This window comes from Mytilus galloprovincialis, chromosome 13, assembly GCF_965363235.1.
Source record: "Mytilus galloprovincialis chromosome 13, xbMytGall1.hap1.1, whole genome shotgun sequence".
NCBI lineage: Eukaryota > Metazoa > Mollusca > Bivalvia > Mytilida > Mytilidae > Mytilus > Mytilus galloprovincialis.
This window is the reverse complement of record NC_134850.1, coordinates 11528831-11548222: the sequence shown is the minus strand read 5'-3', so window position 1 is coordinate 11548222 and position 19392 is coordinate 11528831. Positions and strand designations below refer to the sequence as shown.

Sequence of the window (19392 nt, the reverse complement as noted above, 5' to 3'; positions counted from 1 at the left end):
ATCAGTACTGTTACCTAATAACAGGACAAAACAAGACAGCAATTTGACAAAACTAAAGACATACATACTTGATTTTACTTCTCTAAAGATATAAACAAAATTTTCATAGTTCGTATCTGAACATGTACACAGCCATGGGAATTTTAAGGGACTATATTTCAGTGTGCATATATTCAGTAGCTAATCTGGCTACTTCCTGTTTATCAGACCGGTACCTTAGAAAAGAATTGTGACAATATATCCAATCTTTTCAAAAACCAAAGACTAACGTCACTAGGAGCAGCAGTTAGTTGTCATAGATACTCTAGATAGAAAGATAATCTGCCACTTTTATAAAAGGGACTACACATAGTTTTTGAAAGGGTATAATCGGTTTGTGCCGAAATTACTTTCTTTAGTCCAGAAACTCATTTGTGCTAAATGGTAATCTCCACCCACATTTAGGACTGGCAGTTATTTGTAGTTTTTATCAACAGCTTGCACTTTTTCTAAATTATATTTGCTTCTTTTAAGACTGACCAAAATTGTTTTTTTACCATTGTGGTTTGATTAAGGTAGTGTATATCAAACAGCTGTTGGAAATATTTTGGACAACCCTCTTATTTACAATATCATTTGATCAACACCTAGTGGTCTTTGGTGGTATCTCGCATAACATTAATAAGGTCTTTTTTAAAAGGCAACTTGAAATTATTGGTCCCATATTTATGTGCTATAGCAAATGTATGGGCTGCTGATCTGCAATATTGCAATATATGATAGCAATATATTCTTATGTTTTCAATGACCCCTTATTTCTCACTCCACTTTATAAGATAGAAATAAATGTTATTCCATATTTTATTGGTTTTTTTTAAAAGGTATCATAATTTAGACATAAAGACAAAACTAAGCACAGTGAAAAAAGTCTACTCTGTCCTGTAAAGTTTGAGATGTTTTTGTTGTTCAATCTTTATCACTTGTATGGAAACACTAAATCTTGATAACCTACAACAGAAATATTATCACTTTTATTTCAATTCAATTGTTGCAGTTATCATGCATGTAATAGAGAAAATGATAAATTAGACCAGATCTCCACATTAATAATATCAAAACTAGAGGCTTCAATGAGCCTGTGTCACTCACATGATACTTTTATTTACAATTGATGCATGATACAGAAATTGTCCATACAACCGTCAGTGTTTACCATACAATACAGTACTTCTATACACTGTCTGTATACAGTATTTGTCGGATTTTGTCCATACCTATCGTCGATGTTTGACATAAAATACAATACTCCTATATACCGTATATCAACAGTATTTGTCTATACCTACCATCGGTGGTTAACATAAGAAATAGTGCTCCTATATACCGTCTATAAAAAGTATTGGTCTATACCTACTGTCGGTGGTTAACATACAATATAGTGCTCCCATATACCGTTGATGTCTATCAACAGTATTTGTCTATACCTACTGTCGGTAGTTAACATACAATATAGTGCTCCTATATACCATCTATCAACAGTATTTGTCTATACCTACCATCGGTGGTTAACATAAGATATAGTGCTCCTATATACAGTTTCTGTCTATACCTACTGTCGGTAGTTGCTCCTATATACCGTCTATCACCAGTATGTGTCTGTACCTACCGTCGGTGGTTAACATAAGATATAGTGCTCCTATATACCGTCTATCAACAGTATTTTTCTATACCTACCGTCAGTGGTTAACATACAATATAGTGCTCCTATATACCGTCTATCACAAGTATTTGTCTATACCTACTGTCGGTAGCTAACATACAATATAATGCTCCCATATACCGTCTATCAACAGTATTTGTCTATACCTACTGTCGGTAGTTAACATACAATATAGTGCTTCTATATACCGTCTATCAATAGTATTTGTCTATACCGACCATCGGTGGTTAACATACAATATAGTGCTCCTACAATGTATATACCGTCTATCAACAGTATTTGTCTATACCTACCGTCGGTGGTTAACATACAATATAGTGCTCCCATATACCGTCTATCAACAGTATTTGTCTAAACCTACTGTCGGTAGTTAGCATACAATATAGTGCTCCTAAATAGCGTCTATCAACAGTATTTGTCTATACCTATCGTCAGTGGTTAACATGCAATATAGTGCTCCTATATACCGTCTATCAACAGTATTTGTCTATACCTACTGTCGGTAGTTAACATACAATATAGTGCTCCTATATACCATCTATCAATAGTATATGTCTATTCCTACCGTCGGTGGTTAACATACAATATAATGCTCCCATATACTGCTATCAACAGTATTTGTCTATACCTACCGTCGGTAGTTAACATACAATATAGTGCTCCTATATACCGTCTATCAACAGTATTTGTCTATACCTACTGTCGGTAGTTAACATACAATATAGTGCTCCTATATACCGTCTATCAACAGTATTTGTCTATACCTACCGTCGGTGGTTAACATACAATATAGTGCTCCCATATACCGTCTATCAACAGTATTTGTCTATACCTACCGTCGGTGGTTAACATACAATATAGTACTCCTATATACCCTCTAGTAACAGTATGTGTCTATACCTACCGTCGGTGGTTAACATACAATATAGTGCTCCTATATACCGTCTAGTAACAGTATGTGTCTATACCTACTGTCGGTAGTTAACATACAATATAGTGCTCCTATATACCATCTATCAACAGTATTTGTCTATACCTACCGTCGGTAGTTAACATACAATATAGTGCTCCTATATACCATCTATCAACAGTATTTGTCTATACCTACTGTCGGTGGTTAACATACAATATAGTGCTCCTATATACCATCTATCAACAGTATTTGTCTATACCTACCGTCGGTAGTTAACATACAATATAGTGCTCCTATATACCATCTATCAACAGTATTTGTCTATGCCTACCGTCGGTGGTTAACATACAATATAGTGCTCCTATATACCGTCTATCAACAGTATCTGTCTATACCTACTGTCGGTAGTTAACATACAATATAGTGCTCCTATATACCGTCTATCAACAGTATTTGTCTATACCTACTGTCGGTAGTTAACATACAATATAGTGCTCCTATATACCATCTATCAACAGTATTTGTCTATACCTACTGTCGGTAGTTAACATACAATATAGCGCTTCTATATACCGTCTATCAACAGTATGTGTCTATACCTACCGTCGGTGGTTAACATACAATATAGTGCTCCTACAATGTATATACCGTCTATCAACAGTATTTGTCTATACATTGTACCTACCGTCGGTGGTTAACATACAATATAGTGCTCCCCTATACCGTCTATCAACAGTATTTGTCTATACCTACTGTCGGTAGTTAACATACAATATAGTGCTCCTATATACCGTCTATCAACAGTATTTGTCTATACCTACTGTCGGTAGTTAACATACAATATAGTGCTCCTATATACCGTCTATCAACAGTATTTGTCTATACCTTCTGTCGGTAGTTAACATACAATATAGTGCTCCTATATACCGTCTATCAACAGTATTTGTCTATACCTACCGTCGGTGGTTAACATACAATATAGCGCTCCCATATACCGTCTATCAACAGTATTTGTCTATACCTACCGTCGGTGGTTAACATACAATATAGTACTCCTATATACCCTCTAGTAACAGTGTGTGTCTATACCTACCGTCGGTGGTTAACATACAATATAGTGCTCCTATATACCGTCTAGTAACAGTATGTGTCTATACCTACTGTCGGTAGTAAACATACAATATAGTGCTCCTATATACCATCTATCAACAGTATTTGTCTATACCTACCGTCGGTAGTTAACATACAATATAGTGCTCCTATATACCATCTATCAACAGTATTTGTCTATACCTACTGTCGGTGGTTAACATACAATATAGTGCTCCTATATACCATCTATCAACAGTATTTGTCTATACCTACCGTCGGTAGTTAACATACAATATAGTGCTCCTATATACCATCTATCAACAGTATTTGTCTATGCCTACCGTCGGTGGTTAACATACAATATAGTGCTCCTATATACCGTCTATCAACAGTATCTGTCTATACCTACTGTCGGTAGTTAACATACAATATAGTGCTCCTATATACCGTCTATCAACAGTATTTGTCTATACCTACTGTCGGTAGTTAACATACAATATAGTGCTCCTATATACCATCTATCAACAGTATTTGTCTATACCTACTGTCGGTAGTTAACATACAATATAGCGCTTCTATATACCGTCTATCAACAGTATTTGTCTATACCTACCGTCGGTGGTTAACATACAATATAGTGCTCCTACAATGTATATACCGTCTATCAACAGTATTTGTCTATACGTTGTACCTACCGTCGGTGGTTAACATACAATATAGTGCTCCCCTATACCGTCTATCAACAGTATTTGTCTATACCTACTGTCGGTAGTTAACATACAATATAGTGCTCCTATATACCATCTATCAATAGTATATGTCTATTCCTACCGTCGGTGGTTAACATACAATATAGTGCTCCCATATACCGTCTATCAACAGTATTTGTCTATACCTACCGTCGGTGGTTAACATACAATATAGTGCTCCCCTATACCGTCTATCAACAGTATTTGTCTATACCTACTGTCGGTAGTTAACATACAATATAGTGCTCCTATATACCGTCTATCAACAGTATTTGTCTATACCTACCGTCGGTGGTTAACATACAATATAGTGCTCCCATATACCGTCTATCAACAGTATTTGTCTCTACCTACCGTCGGTGGTTAACATACAATATAGTACTCCTATATACCCTCTAGTAACAGTATGTGTCTATACCTACCGTCGGTGGTTAACATACAATATAGTGCTCCTATATACCGTCTAGTAACAGTATGTGTCTATACCTACTGTCGGTAGTTAACATATAATATAGTGCTCCTATATACCATCTATCAACAGTATTTGTCTATACCTACCGTCGGTAGTTAACATACAATATAGTGCTCCTATATACCATCTATCAACAGTATTTGTCTATACCTACTGTCGGTGGTTAACATACAATATAGTGCTCCTATATACCATCTATCAACAGTATGTGTCTATACCTACCGTCGGTAGTTAACATACAATATAGTGCTCCTATATACCATCTATCAACAGTATTTGTCTATACCTACCGTCGGTGGTTAACATACAATATAGTGCTCCTATATACCGTCTATCAACAGTATCTGTCTATACCTACTGTCGGTAGTTAACATACAATATAGTGCTCCTATATACCGTCTATCAACAGTATTTGCCTATACCTACCGTCGGTGGTTAACATACAATATAGTGCTCCTATATACCGTCTATCAACAGTATTTGTTTATACCTACCGTCGGTGGTTAACATACAATATAGTGCTCCTATATACCGTCTATCACCAGTATTTGTCTATACCTACCGTCGGTGGTTAACATAAGATATAGTGGTCCTATATACCGTCTATCAACAGTATTTGGATATACCTACTGTCAGTGGTTAACATAGAATATAGTGCTCCTATATACTGTCTATCACCAATATTTGTCTATACCTACCGTCGGTGGTTAACATGGAATATAGTGCTCCTATATACCGTCTATCAACAGTATTTGTTTATACCTACTGTCGGAGGTTAACATAAAATATAGTGCTCCTATATACCAAGAGGGATAACGGATCTGCATCTAGAATTTATCATGCTGCCCTTTTTTTGGATTTTTAAAATTCTTGTTATCCCTCAATTTTTACATTCATCCCAAATAATACAACAGTAGTCAATTAGGGGCAGAACACCCATTGTATTATGTTTTCTTGCAGTTATATAAAAAAAAATGTATTTAAGAAAGATGGTATATTCTGGATGATATATTAGCACAACCTTGGTCAATTTGAATTCTCCAGTTACTTAGTGGGCTGTCAATTTTGAAACAAATATTTTTTCACATGAAGAATTTTGTAATACTTTAATTTATTATCAAGTTTGGTTGAAAAGTCTGAATAGTTTCTGCTTTGTTCCAGTAATCAAACATTTTGTTTCATTTGCATCTATGAACATGTTATTCATTTTACACCACTCTTCAACCCTGTATAAATCTTCTTGAACATCATCATTTATATTTTCTAGATGTTTCCCCCTGATTTATGAATAGTGGTGTCATCAGCATATACAACGATATAGGTCTGTTTCACAATTTCTAATGCATAAGGGAAGGTCATTTATAAATAGCACAAACAATAGAGGACAAGGTATAGAACATTGGGGAACACCAAATTTTACATGTTGTTGTTCAGAGTTAACATTACAAATGTATACCTTTTGTTATTCAGGTACGACTTAAAAAAACTAACAGTAGTCTCACTAAATCCATACATGTCGAGCTTTAAACAAAGAAAGTCATATTCTACCAAATCAAAAGCTTTTTTTTAAATCTTATAATATAAAATTGCTAGGTTTAAATTACCATCTTTCATTTCTTGCAACCATGTGTCAATGATATTAAATAAATGTCAAGCTCAATCCAGTATATATTCCAAGTTATGGACAAATGATAATGCTATTAAAAATACCAAATCATAACCAGTGCTTTTCTCTTTTTCTATTTACAGTATATGACTAGGTAATAATGATTACTTTTTTCAACTATTTTCATACTTTTTTGTTTCCTCTGCTTTTGTATCAAGGGCATAATTGTTTATGGCAAACTAAGCATCTGCATAATCAAACTATTCCTAACTATACTCTACCTCAAATTCTGGAAACTGCAGAATTTTTGTCATAGCAGTCTTATGGTAGCTGAACTATTTCTATTTTTTGTAAATCTGGATTAATAAGTCTTTTGTCACATTCTGGGGCTATAGAAAAAAAAACATTACAGAATTATCAAAATTATGTGTGTATAATGTTTGTGTACAGTCATTCAACTAAAAAAGGACAAAAATTATTTTTTTGTGTATAAATAAATAATTGTGATTTTAATGTCTTAATATTATGAAAAAAACTTCAAAAGATTAAATTTAAATTATAATCTAAACATGAAAGAGCACATATAAATCAACCTTTTACTCAGATTTATATCTAAAACCAGTTATAACTAGCTACATGTATAATATCTCTGACTTCACAAATATCATCATCTAATTTTACAAATCAGTATTTATTTGGTGGCACTTCCTGCACACTAAGTATGTTATGCCTTAGGTTTAATTTTGATGCAATCACATTTCAGAAGGTACATGTCTTGAACTGTTTTAATGAATAAATTACAGTTTTAAACTCAGTTTAGGCTGACCTGAGGTCAATAGTCTTAAACATTGTCATCAAACTATCAGTTTTACTGTAATATTTTGATATTGTGACATTTATGTTTTTTTCATACAGGAGGAAGACGTCAAAGCAAAAAAAAAACCCAACAAAACAAAATAAAATAATAGCCTGTCAAGACGTCCTTATATCATAATAATTTGGTCTAATTTTGGGATAATACATTTAACTTCCTTTGATGTCGGGGAGGGGATAAGTTTTGACGATTAATTATTCTTGAAACTAACAATAATTATTTCTTATTGTTACTTTGTTAAGGCAGCAACCATTTGATTTTCTGGGGGGGGGGGGCTATGGTTTTTTTTTTCTGGACAATTTTTTTTTTTCACCTGTGGCGAAAAACAATCTATTTTTTTCGCGACAAGTCGAAAACAATTTTTTTCTTTCAATTTTAGCATTACATATAGTGGCAGCTGAGGGTGAAACAAACAATTTTTTTTTCTCAGAATCAAAAACAAATTATTTTTTTCTCCAAAAACTGGAAACAAACTTTTTTTTTCCAAAAAAACCCATAGCCGGCCCCCCCCCCCCCCCCAGAAAATCAAATGGTTGCTGCCTAAGCGAGCGCGATGTGTGGTTCTCGAGTTATTTAAAAAAAAAGGGGGGGGGGTTGTTGTTACTATTATATCAAATTTACCCAGTTTGGAGACAAGAAATATTTAAAATCTAACCATAAACTCCAATGTTCCTGCTTTTTTTAGAAGAACAAACACGATGGCATTCTCGTCTCTGTTATAATCAATAGTTAACTCATTTCTTCTTCCAGGTTATTTCTTAATCAATTATGATTATCAGCTGTCTATCTATTTACCATGTTTATGTTAATTAAAGGGATAATTCGCGATTTTTCACTTATCATCTTATTATGTTCATAATACCATAAAAAACATATTCACCAAGTTTTATTTTGATATGAAATCTAATAAAGAAGAAAATTGGGAATTATTAATTTTATTTCTTGAAGCTTCCTGACTTATGTGACGTAGTTTAAGTCTTTGATGCATGCCGGGAGTGAAAATATCTCATTTAAGTCTTGTTCGTTAACAATCTAATTACGCGATTTAAAGCGCATCGACGACTTTTGGTGTAGCTATTAACCAACGAAAAATAAGTGATAGCCATGCAACTTTTAAAATTAGATCGTGTGGATATTTTAAAACGAATTTTAATAATAAAATTAATTCATACATAGAACATTTTTATGATTTGTTTTGTACAAATACTTTAAACAAACATATGAAATTGACATGATCAATAGTGTATTAAAAATACATGTTTGTATTCTGACGTTTTTGCTTCATTACAGCAAACATTTTCACTTGCTTGTACGGTGGAAATAAAATGTGTATTGTTTTGTGACACCTAAAGAATGTTGAATGCGTAGGTTAACTCAAGGTAATTAAAAGATTAGCATTATGTAATTCTAATCCTTTCATCCTCATTCAGTGAAATCTAGGCGTCACGGTTCACTGGCATTCAGGTGTGAACAACATAATTGTAAACGGGACTCCGACAAAATTTCAGACACATGAATGTAAAAAAAAAATTAAGATTAATTAACGGGAATAATAAGATCGCACAATTACTGGATAGCTGTTGTATATTTTTATATTTTGCATAAGATCACTTTTTAATGAATTATGACTTTTGATTACTTTAGTAACGATAAAACACTGAATTATTTTAATTGAAGAATTTATAAATAAAAATAGCCTTCTAAACACGAGTTTATGAACTAAAAATTGTACTATTTCAAATAAGGATCGGCAGCCTTAAATATTTCAAACAGATCATTAACAATTGCAATTATATATTTTAGTCCATCCAAAGTGATCTTTAATTACCTATTTAGAAATTAATGTGCTCATCAAAATATTTTAAATCTGACAACACATGAAGACTTCAGATATTTAAAAAGAAAAATGTTTAAAAAAATTCACAGGAAATTAAAGGATCTAATTGGAATGGAATCGACAAATTACGAACAGATATGCTTTTCAAGTGTGAAAAACATCAACAAAATGTATACATAATCGGGAATATGTCCTTCTTAAAATACTCTTCGTCTCACACCGTAACTATATATAATACTTTAGCTATTTGACCAACGATGTATAAAAAAAGACAACGAATTTAATGTCATCCTTCCCTATTTTTTAATGTAATTATAAGTCTGTTTCAACTGGCAAGAATACCACTAAAGCGGACAAGCAGTTTCTTTAAATTGCTGTCATTGAATATCTAGAGAAAAAATAAATCCCGAAATTGATTTGAAACTTTGATACTCTATAGTTTTCCCGGAAAATATTCACATCCCTCGGTATAAGTGTACTTCCAGTGGCGTATGCATTTTGGAACAATTGTGACGAAGACGAATTTCTTCCTTTTTTCGAGAACAATCTAATTGAATTATAAATGTCCATAACTTCGATGAGCCAAATAAAGTTATATATCGACCTGTGTTTAAATCTCTTCTTCTTCTCCTTCTTCGTTTGGTATACAATAATCTATCGACATTTGATCATTACTTACTGTTGGCATACGTGGACTTTTCATTTTACAAAACTTTTACCCCAATTTACGCAAAATATATTATTCTTTCTTATGTTCTATGTATAAATGTATATATTTTAATTTGCGCTATAGTTCCGTAACTTATAATCCAGGCGTATATACGAATGGTCGACTAGTGCGTACCTTTTTTTAAATCAATATATTTCTGGTATGTTCCAATCTGTCCTTCACCATTGACAACGAGTATATATTACATTTTACCAAATTTACTGTTCGATTTTTTTTTTATTTCATCAGATCTGGTTTTTTTTTTTTTGGTATTATTTATATTTTTATAAATAATTTTCTTTTAACCAGAAATGTTATTCATAAACAAGCGTATATGTTTAGTAATGACTATATATTATATCACTTTCGGACACGCAAGATAGAGATGTATATTATACACCTAATAGTTCAAAATGGAAAGTTATAAGTTATCGGCCGTGTACACTTATCAATACACTAAGAAGTGAAACGATGCATGAATTTGCAAACTCGACAGGAAATCGCTTGAATACCTGGACGTGTCACCTCACACCCCCTACAATACCTTTGGGAGTAATACCTTTAGCCATGCGGGTGATCAGTGGAGCGAAGATCCTAATTTATTTGAATAAAGTTTATTACATAAAAGAATTATGAACTAATTAGATTGCCGAAAACAATTCAAGTTTCACGGAAGACTTATTTATGATTTGAAATTTTGACCTTTTCACTAATACCTATATTATCAGTCTTAAAATAACAGATCATGGTTATTAAAAAAAAAGAAAATTTTCCGTATCAAGTTAACTAGTCGGATAAAACAACCGTACGATTGACGAGATATCGACACGCAATTACGACTACATCGGGTTACTGTAGTTCTGGTCCTTAGACATATCGCGACTGCAAATCGGACAAGGTGACAAAATGGCCGACCGGAGAGAATTGATACACTAAATTTAAAATCGATGGTGATCTCTTATCTAGCAGAATAAAACTTTAATACCTATGAATTTGAGCATTTTTATACAGAATAAACATAATATCAATTTTTGATTTTTTTGCGAAGTTTCCCTTTAAACTGGTCCGTAATTCCATCGTAGTGTATCGATAAGTGAACACAACAGGGATCCAGTTTATTAAACGTCTGTAAACCGAGGTATATAATATACAAGGTTCCTGAGTCAGTAACCGTAACTATCACCGTGCTTTGTGCGCACGCGCAATAAACACCAACAACAAGGATAAAACAAGGTACACAGTTCCGTAATTTCGTATATTTTTCTTATCTTCATACTAAAGAGCTCCAAAAGTAGGCGTGCTTAGGTGCACTGGGCGGGTCTAAAAACCGACTCTCGGTGGTTAACGTCTCTCGATGGTTAACTTTAAGTGCCTACCGTACTTTTCCGGTAATCGTCCTAAGGAGTCGAAAAATTCTGATGGACCCGATGCGGGGAAATGAAATGCAACCCAATGACTCCCCTTTTGATCACAGTTGTCCGTATTGACCACAAACCTTCTACGCCTGTCGCTCACATATCTAGGCAAGTCTTCTGCACAGCAAACGGTCACGGGCAATCCACTCAAAGCATCCTCTACATCTTTCCCGGTCATCGTTAAGGGCAATGCCGTTTTTATTCCCACAACCTTGCTGACGTTGGGCTTCTCATCCACGTAGGTGAGCAAACACTAAGTACTCCGCAATCCTGACAGGCGATGAGATCTTTCCGTGTTTCAGCATCCTCTGACGAAATATGTGTTGTCTCGTCGGCAATATCTTCGTCTGATGAGACCGAACTATCGTCTTCAAAAGTATTCGAGAGACGGTCGTCATCCCTCTGTCCGTCTGGTGTCTCTCCTTGACCGACCTGCAAGACCTCTGTGTGCAATCTGGAGGCTTCTGGGGTTCTAGCTTTTAGGTCAACAAGAAATTACCCGAAAGGTGTCCTCTTTGCCTCTTCAAATTTCCGGAGAAAGAAGTCCCCTCGAGAAGGATACATCTGTCGGCCAAGAGTCACGATGGGCTGTCGATCAATGGGGTTATTAAAGAGAATGAGATAATGACAGTTTCGTCTCTGGGTGGGGTCTTTGCCAAAGTATAAATTCTGATTAAAAACGACGACCGATAAATTCCTATGGTGACACCCTTCCGTAAACAAATCATTTATTCTGGAGTCTTTGTCCGATGTCGACATGAGGTCATCTAATAGGATCATGTTTCGAATGTTGGGATCGAAAAAATCGTCCCTTTCGAGATCAAAAGGAATTCCACGAATGAATTCAACGCGTGGAAGCACTGCATGTTCGTTGTATTTCCTCGTAAAGAGGTTGCCACCTTTTATACAACCAAACGATCCTGTCTGGACTAGGACTTCACAGTTTTTTTATGTGTTGAAACAAATAAAATAAAATAAGTTTTATCGCAGGAGGTTGGACCGGACACAATCATGGTGAAAGGGTGTCTAAACACGAAAGCCTTCTGCTGCTGCTTTTGCTGCTGCTGCTTCTTTTTCTGCTGCTGCTGTTACTGCTTTTGCTGCTGCTGGGTAACACCTGGGTGGTATAGTGGCTCATCGGAAGAATGCTTACTCCTTATATGTCTTTGACGATCGTGCGGCCACACATACACTTTACAGCAAATATTGCAATTAAACATACTCGTAATTTCCTAAATGACAGTGAGTAGTTTCCTCTTATAGATTTACTTCACTTCCTTCGAAAATATAGCAAGAGAAATACATGGTCATCTTTTAGACGACATATTTGAAGATGATCGTATCTCAAAACAAATTCGATGTGATACAATTCATTCCTGGTTACCGTGAAATAGACTGGTTTCCCAAACGTCACGTCCGTGATATCTTCATTTAATCGCATCGACTGGAGAATATGGAGAGATTTTTCCTAACGTACGACTGGTGCACGAAATCGGAACAGAAGTACATACGTCTCGTTTAGGCTTCTAATTCCGGTATGAACGACACCTTCAATGCACATTCCCACGATCCATCCAACGTATAGCGTTTTGCAAGACGCACTTTGAAATTGCCACGTACGTTATTTTCAAACGATGGATGAAAGCGAGTTTTCGCTATTAATAAATAAACAAAACTCGTCCATAGTGTTAATTCCAGTGAAACCTTTAGTATCTCTCTTACAGCTTTGTTATACTCAAAGCCGTATTTAAGGAAATAAACGGAAATAGTAATTGATTGCTTAACGTCCAGTGGCAAATAATTCATGAATGTTTAGAACACGTTAACCATAAATACAATAGGTATAGGTCTTGTAAAAGAGGCCACCCCGCGGGATAAAGGGTATATTGGATAGGAACATAAATTTTGCCTTGCAATATACGGTTGAAATAATTTTTATAGTCAATACAATTTTTTGTGTTTCTGTATAATTAATGAATCCTCCTGATCATCTTTCTTCCTTAAGCATTTAGTAATCTTCATCATTATTTTATGTTAAGGACTAATAGACATAAAACTTGTTTAATTTGACCGTATGCTAAGAGCCGGCCACCTACAGAGCCAGAATCATCTCATTTATACCGGTTCAAACCGGTTCTTGTTTCTCTGCACGGACATAATTCTTGCACGTGCACAAACAAACAAAAAATGCTACTGTAATTATATACTGTTACAGTCGTATTTGTTTGTATTCCTTTATAATTTTTTTTATAGTTTAACATCCCATAATTTTTAATTCCTTATATTTAAGCAGCCGTATATTTCTCTATTCGATATATTTTACCAGTCCCTATTTCACTATTCTTTATATTTATTTTGGTCATATTTCTTTATTCTTTATTTTTCTCGCCCATATCATTCTTTATTTATTTTTTCGTCCATTATTCTCTATTCTGTAAACCCAATCCAAACTCCTTGTATATAAATATTGATTGATTAAATATATTATCCGTGTATTTTTGAAGATAAAAACCAACTACGACCGTGGAATTTTCAAATATATAGTTAAGATTATGTTAAATGAGAAACAATTTTAAATGACCAGACGTGGTTTTAGTTAATCATTTGGGTTGAAATCCTAATCATATGATAGTTATTATATGTGGTTGAAATGAGTTGGAATGCAATACTACTCAATGTTTACGGTTGTCATTCTTATCTAAAAGATAAAGATAATTATTTAATGTCACAGACTATATTTTTATAATTGGTGTCCGTTAATTAGAACCAAATAAAAAAGTGTACACCTGTAAACATGTTATTGAAAGAAAGTGTATAAAGATACTTATTTTTAATCACCACATGTGCTTTATCTCTTAATCTAATTATTTGAGATGTCATGTTAAACAGGACCATAGGATATTAATTAAGTGGTTCAAATAAGTCGGAAAGCTACGGACGCCCATAGGACCTCCCACAAATATAATTTGAATTCGAAATCACGAATTTAAATCGTTATTACGAATTTTATAAGTCGTTATAACAGCTTAAATTTGTGAGAACGAATTGTTGGAAATCGTTATATCAGATTTTGTAATTCGTTACGAATTATTACGAATTAAATTCGTTATCACAATTTTTTGTAATGTGTGATACCGAATTAAAATCGTTATAACGCATTGTATAAATGGTTATTACGGATTAAATTCGTGATAACGAATTTGTGGAATTTGTTATCACATTTTTTTTTTAATGTAATTTGTGATTCCAGATTAAAAACATTTTCACCTAAATTTGAACTACCTCACCTGGCACACAGGGTTAAGTTAGCTTTTTTCTCTTTACTGAAACCTTTTGGTCAAAGTTAAACAAACTTGACCACGAGCAATTTAGTTTTAACGATTTCTATTTTAAAAATTAGCAAAATTGATTGGACACTTAATTTGGTTGTTTGTTGGTTTTGTTTTGTTTTTGTAAATTAGCGCTGAATGGGCACAAGTTCAGAACGGTAAAAGTGACGTCACCCAATTTCAAACTTGATCATCAGACTCAGTGTTTTGTGTTAATAAACATTGTGTATTAATTCAATAACATTTGGTTGAGGCAAACTAAATGTAGAGAGCGGAAATTACAGAATAAACACTACTTCTTTGACCATTTGTAAAGGGGCATAACTCACGAACTATAAAAGAGACGCCCTTCAATTTCAAATTTTATCTGTGTGTTTTAGTAATTGGCAAAGTGTATAAGTTGAATTTATAACATTTGGTTGAGGCAAACGGAAACCATTTCTGGGAACGTACCCGACAAACGGACTGGACTGACGGACAAGGGCTAGACTAAACTTCTCCCACGCCTAGCGGCGGGGGCATAAAAAATGTGTTTGATACCCATAATTCGTGACAGTAACATTTGTATTCCTTTTTCTTAATTTAAAGTCTTCTCAGACAGGCGATTTCCTTCGTGTGTATCGCCAATTAATATATTTTACACAGAAGCAAAAGAATTAGTTTCGGCAACATGGTTAAGCGAAGTGTAATACCTAAGATTTTAATCCCTAGGTTTACATTTCGATAAACCATGTTGGCGAAACTATTTCCGTTGCATCTGTGTAAAATGTATCCAGGTACACACACTAATGATATTCACCGCTTAAAAAAACTTTGGTAGAAAATAAAAAATAAAAATATTTCGGTCAAGAAATATGAGAATTAGACATATTTTCCCCCGGAGAGTTTCGGTGTGTAAACTGGGTCACTGGCTAATAAACCCACCCGTTTACACGACAAAAATTTCTAGGTATAGTGTAAAATGCGTTAAAACTAAATTGATTGCGGTCAAGTTTGTTTCACTTTGTCAAAAAGGTTTTAATGAAGAAGATTTTTGTAAAAGTAATAAACAGCGATGGGTGCAGAGTGAGGAAGAAAGCTCTCTTTATTCTGTGTGCCATGTGAGCTAAAAATCTGTGATAATGAATTTTAATCTGAAATTACCAATTACAATAAAAACTGTGATAACGAATTCCACAAATTCGTTATCACAAATTTAATCAGTTTAAACAAATTCTACAATTCGTTATAACAATAAAATCGTTATAACGAATTTATCGTTATCACAAATTACAAAAAATTGTGATAAGGAATTTAATTCTTAATAACGAATTACAAGATCTGTTATAACGATTTTCACCAATTCATTATCACAAATTTAATCTGTTAAAACGAATTATAAAATTCGAGATAACAATTTAAATTCGTGATTTCGAATTCAAATAATTTTATATTTTTGGGAGGTCCTAAATGGGCTTCCGTAGAAAGCAATACTACTGAATGTTTCACGATTGTCATGTTAATAAGATAAGAAATCCAAAAATTAAAAAGATAAAGACAAATATTTTATGTATTGATATCAAACATTTTAATCCAATTCTCTTTACACGGGAATAGTTCCGCCTACTGCATTGAGTGACAGTTTTTCTGATTAATATAAATAGTATATCTTGGAGAATTCTTACAGTTGTTATAAACATGTATAAGCAGTTAATTATTTAAGAGGTAGAAGATTCTTTTCAGAATTATCACAGACTTATTACCTAGGGGTTGGGTAAGCGTTGATCAAAGACAAATTCTCGTCCATTTTCGAGAATATACCGTCCACTTTTAAGGGTATGACGTCACTTTAAAGGGTAGTCTGATGCAACATTAAGGTATAGCGTCCAAGTTTAAAGCCCAAATATGACGTCGGTGTCTCGATGTCCGAATCATACGGTCCAACCTCAAATTCGCGTCCCGATTTCATGGTCGACCATGGCGTCCGCGTTAAGGCCCAAATATGGCGTCGGCGTTCACACCCAGGTCCAAATATAGCGTCAGCGTCCGACTTCCACCTTTATGGGTTCATTCTGTCCCACAAACACTACTGACAACTCTCCACAAGAGACCAAAATGGCACAGAAATTAACAACTATAGGTCACCGTACGGCCTTCAACAATGAGCACAGCCCATACCGCATAGTCACCTATAACAAGTCCCGAAATGACAATGTGAAACAATTTAAACGAAAAAACTAACGACCTAATTTATATACAAAAAATGAACGAAAAACAAATATGTAACATATAAACAAACGACAACCACTGAATTACAGTCTCCTAACTTGGGACAGGCACATACATACAGAATGTGGCGGGGTTACACATGTTAGCGGGATCCCAAACCTCCAAAAACCTGGGACTTTGGTGTAACAGTACAACATAAGAACGATCTATAAAAATCAGTTGAAAAAGGCTTACTCATCAGATGGAAAAAAATACAAATATATAAGATCCATACAATACATACAGACCATATATCGAAACCAATATATACTAAGCATTCAGCCAATCAAACAAAATGCATCTTAGAACCAAAGATCATTTTCACACTGTATATGGGTTAGAGATCTTAAAACAGAGTTTTTTGGGACACTGTATATGGGTCAGAGATACAGTTTGTATACAGACTGAATCTAAAAATTAGACCCATAGATAAAGTATACAGAAAATGCATACAGACTGTATATAAGAGCCACAGGCAGTGCACACACTTTATCTTGCAGTAACAGGCAAAACATACAGACTTTTATTTCAACTTGGAACAACTTACAATGCATACATACTTTGTCTCTGATCCATAGACGGTGTTAACCGACTAAATCTAAGATATACCGACAATAGAAGTATCTTAGACTCATAGTCAAAGCATATAAACAATGTATAAAGACTAAGAACGACGTACAATACATAAACTTAATTTAATTTACAACAAAGAAAATGCATACAGACTGTATATGGGAAGCACAGACAATGCATTGACTGTGTGTAATTAAAGAACCTTTGTGAGCACGCTCACATACTTCACAGCCCGACATTGTCACTAAGCAAACAAAATTTCAACAGATTATTTAGTTCAAACACGCATGAAATTCTGTTGTGTAATTTCAGAAGATATGCAGAAGTATATTTAGGCCGAAATCTAAGTTCAGAAGGCATAGTTCCTAATTCCTAACAAGAGTACACACGTTGAAATTTCTCGCCTTATTTATGTTGATAGACCTAAATATAAAGTTTTACTACAATTATCACATAAACTTATTAATAACATGACCAAAGAAAATGAGATCAAGGTCATATGACCAAAATGAGGAATACATTTACACCTTACAATCATTCAATACAAATCAGGTCAAGGTCAGATGACACTTGGCACAAAAACTAAACACTGAACAATGAACCTCGAAAATGAGGTCAAGGTCAAATGAGACTTGCGAGGCTGACATCATAAGATATTTCCAGACACCAAATAAAGTTGACCTATTGCAAATAGTATTAGAAAAAAACGAACAAAACTCAAAAGCTTAACTTTGACCATTGAACCAAGGAAATGAGGTCAAGATCAGATGACACCTGTCAGTTGGACATGTACACCTTACAATCCTTCCATACACCAAATATACAAGACATATTTCATATAATATCTGAGATATAGACTTGACCACCAAAAACTTAACCCTTTTCATTGATCCATGAAATGATGGCGAGGTCAAGTGAAAACTGTCTGATGGGCATGCTGACCAAGGTACGCAAATACTAAACATAGTTACCCATAATATGAGAGAAATTACAAAAAACTTTAACTTTTTTTCAAGTAGTCACTGAACCATGAAAATGAGTTCAAGGACAATGGACATGTGACAGACGGAAACTTCCAAACTTAAAGCATCTGCATTTAAAGTATGGAGCATCCAGGTCGTTCGCCGTCTAAAATATAAAGCTTTTAAGAAGTGAACTGACGCTGTCGCCGCCGCCGCCGGATCACCATTCCTATGTCGAGCTTTCTGCGACAAAAGTCGTAGGCTCGACAAAAACAAGAATGTGTCCATCGTACACCGTTCCCCACTTGCCCTATCATTTTCTTTGTTCAGTGGACCGTGAAATAGGGGGAAAAAACCTTCTTTGGCATTAAGCTTCGAAAAAAACATATTATTGGAAACATATGTACTAAGTTTCAAGTTTATTGGACCTGACCTTCAACAAAAACTACCTTGACCAAAACATTTAACCTGAAGCGAGAAAACGGACGAAAGAGCAGACGCATAGACCGGAAAACTAATGCCCATTTACTATCGTAGGTGGGGCATAAAAAAATTAATCATGATTTTCTGCCAATATGCACATTTACATAGCATGTCCTAACTATCTAAAAAAATTCATGAAACTCTGTTGTGGTCTTTAGACAGATTTTATGACAAACTGTTGTAGGAGTATATAGGAAATCAATGAATTGATAATTTCATAATTTCCTCATTATCTACAAAGATTTATAAAACTCTGTTATGTGGTTTCAGAGGAGTTGCAATAACGAGAACAGGACTGACAGACCGATGGATCAAAAACATTGTACCATAAAGAACTTTGTTTGGTTTGGTATAATAAAGGGTCTGCTAAATAATGTAAGGCTGAGATAAATTAGTCATTTGGTCACACCAGTTTTTTGGCGAGGTTCGTTT

The 19392-nt window shown here is 34.3% G+C and overlaps 1 long non-coding RNA gene across 1 annotated transcript; it reads right to left on the bottom strand.

Annotated features, from left to right (window-relative positions):
• Positions 1-826: 826 nt before the first annotated feature.
• LOC143056416 (uncharacterized) lies at positions 827-8888 on the bottom strand. The gene is made up of 3 exons (XR_012972326.1): positions 8061-8888; positions 6813-6920; positions 827-987 (listed from the first exon to the last, which is right to left on the bottom strand). It is a non-coding gene; the product is annotated as an uncharacterized LOC143056416 (long non-coding RNA).
• Between the last annotated feature and the right edge of the window lie 10504 nt (positions 8889-19392).